General features: G+C 48.2%; 1 protein-coding gene across 3 annotated transcripts in view; it reads left to right on the top strand.

Moving 5' to 3' along the window:
• pdhx (pyruvate dehydrogenase complex component X) overlaps positions 1 to 3713 on the top strand; it is a 25345-nt gene that overhangs the window by 1487 nt on the left and 20145 nt on the right. The window lies entirely within an intron of this gene.

Raw genomic sequence — 3713 nt, 5'->3', positions numbered from 1 at the left:
AAGACGGCATCTTACAACAATCACCGATTGAGCTGATTCTGACGTTAAGTTTGGGTTTTAGGGAGGAACGAATGCGCACCGCTGTGAAGGGAAAGAAGTTGCGCAATACGAAACGCAGCTAGTTTTTAATAGCTTTACCTCATGTCTTCTTTTGTATAATCCTTAGAAGCCAAAATCGAAATAAAAAAATAAAGTTAGCTTAATAAAACAGCCACAGGCATGAAGTGTAAGCAGAAGTTTGAATGTTTAGTTCTCTCTTCTATCATAATTAAACGGCTTTCATGCTGCGCGTGCTGAAGCTCCTCCGCGTGAGCGCGCTCTCGCTTCTGAATTGCGAATAGCAAAAATGCATCATAGACAATCTTGCTTCTGAATTGCGAATAGCAAAAGTGCATCATAGACAAATGTTTGAAAAACAGCTGGCGACTCTGGTGAGATAGAATTTGCAAGATAATGTATATATAGCAATAATAAATGTATGTGTGTTTTATTAATTTTTCCAGTACCGATAGCAGAACCGTTAACGTCTGAGCTTATCGATACTCCGGTCTTTCATAATTTAGCCCCGAGACGATTAAATACCGGGTTTAATATAATACCCATCCCTACTCTCTCACACACACACACACTCTCTCACACACTCACTCACTCACACACACACTCTCACTCACTCACACACACACTCTCACTCACTCACACACACACTCTCACTCACTCACACACACACTCTCACTCACTCACACACACACTCTCACTCACTCACACACACACTCTCACTCACTCACACACACACTCTCACTCACTCACACACACACTCTCACTCACTCACACACACACTCTCACTCACTCACACACACACTCTCACTCACTCACACACACACTCTCACTCACTCACACACACACTCTCACTCACTCACACACACACTCTCACTCACTCACACACACACTCTCACTCACTCACACACACACTCTCACTCACTCACACACACACTCTCACTCACTCACACACACACTCTCACTCACTCACACACACACTCTCACTCACTCACACACACACTCTCACTCACTCACACACACACTCTCACTCACTCACACACACACTCTCACTCACTCACACACACACTCTCACTCACTCACACACACACTCTCACTCACTCACACACACACTCTCACTCACTCACACACACACTCTCACTCACTCACACACACACTCTCACTCACTCACACACACACTCTCACTCACTCACACACACACTCTCACTCACTCACACACACACTCTCACTCACTCACACACACACTCTCACTCACTCACACACACACTCTCACTCACTCACACACACACTCTCACTCACTCACACACACACTCTCACTCACTCACACACACACTCTCACTCACTCACACACACACTCTCACTCACTCACACACACACTCTCACTCACTCACACACACACTCTCACTCACTCACACACACACTCTCACTCACTCACACACACACTCTCACTCACTCACACACACACTCTCACTCACTCACACACACACTCTCACTCACTCACACACACACTCTCACTCACTCACACACACACTCTCACTCACTCACACACACACTCTCACTCACTCACACACACACTCTCACTCACTCACACACACACTCTCACTCACTCACACACACACTCTCACTCACTCACACACACACTCTCACTCACTCACACACACACTCTCACTCACTCACACACACACTCTCACTCACTCACACACACACTCTCACTCACTCACACACACACTCTCACTCACTCACACACACACTCTCACTCACTCACACACACACTCTCACTCACTCACACACACACTCTCACTCACTCACACACACACTCTCACTCACTCACACACACACTCTCACTCACTCACACACACACTCTCACTCACTCACACACACACTCTCACTCACTCACACACACACTCTCACTCACTCACACACACACTCTCACTCACTCACACACACACTCTCACTCACTCACACACACACTCTCACTCACTCACACACACACTCTCACTCACTCACACACACACTCTCACTCACTCACACACACACTCTCACTCACTCACACACACACTCTCACTCACTCACACACACACTCTCACTCACTCACACACACACTCTCACTCACTCACACACACACTCTCACTCACTCACACACACACTCTCACTCACTCACACACACACTCTCACTCACTCACACACACACTCTCACTCACTCACACACACACTCTCACTCACTCACACACACACTCTCACTCACTCACACACACACTCTCACTCACTCACACACACACTCTCACTCACTCACACACACACTCTCACTCACTCACACACACACTCTCACTCACTCACACACACACTCTCACTCACTCACACACACACTCTCACTCACTCACACACACACTCTCACTCACTCACACACACACTCTCACTCACTCACACACACACTCTCACTCACTCACACACACACTCTCACTCACTCACACACACACTCTCACTCACTCACACACACACTCTCACTCACTCACACACACACTCTCACTCACTCACACACACACTCTCACTCACTCACACACACACTCTCACTCACTCACACACACACTCTCACTCACTCACACACACACTCTCACTCACTCACACACACACTCTCACTCACTCACACACACACTCTCACTCACTCACACACACACTCTCACTCACTCACACACACACTCTCACTCACTCACACACACACTCTCACTCACTCACACACACACTCTCACTCACTCACACACACACTCTCACTCACTCACACACACACTCTCACTCACTCACACACACACTCTCACTCACTCACACACACACTCTCACTCACTCACACACACACTCTCACTCACTCACACACACACTCTCACTCACTCACACACACACTCTCACTCACTCACACACACACTCTCACTCACTCACACACACACTCTCACTCACTCACACACACACTCTCACTCACTCACACACACACTCTCACTCACTCACACACACACTCTCACTCACTCACACACACACTCTCACTCACTCACACACACACTCTCACTCACTCACACACACACTCTCACTCACTCACACACACACTCTCACTCACTCACACACACACTCTCACTCACTCACACACACACTCTCACTCACTCACACACACACTCTCACTCACTCACACACACACTCTCACTCACTCACACACACACTCTCACTCACTCACACACACACTCTCACTCACTCACACACACACTCTCACTCACTCACACACACACTCTCACTCACTCACACACACACTCTCACTCACTCACACACACACTCTCACTCACTCACACACACACTCTCACTCACTCACACACACACTCTCACTCACTCACACACACACTCTCACTCACTCACACACACACTCTCACTCACTCACACACACACTCTCACTCACTCACACACACACTCTCACTCACTCACACACACACTCTCACTCACTCACACACACACTCTCACTCACTCACACACACACTCTCACTCACTCACACACACACTCTCACTCACACACTCACTCACACACTCTCTCACACACACACACACACACACTCACTCACTCACTCACAAACTCACTCACTCACACACACACTCTCACTCACTCACACACTCACTCACACACACAC

Source organism: Sinocyclocheilus anshuiensis, unplaced genomic scaffold (genome assembly GCF_001515605.1).
Source record: "Sinocyclocheilus anshuiensis isolate Anshui unplaced genomic scaffold, SAMN03320099.WGS_v1.1 scaffold662, whole genome shotgun sequence".
Taxonomy (NCBI): domain Eukaryota; kingdom Metazoa; phylum Chordata; class Actinopteri; order Cypriniformes; family Cyprinidae; genus Sinocyclocheilus; species Sinocyclocheilus anshuiensis.
This window is presented reverse-complemented; position numbering and strand designations above follow the sequence as displayed.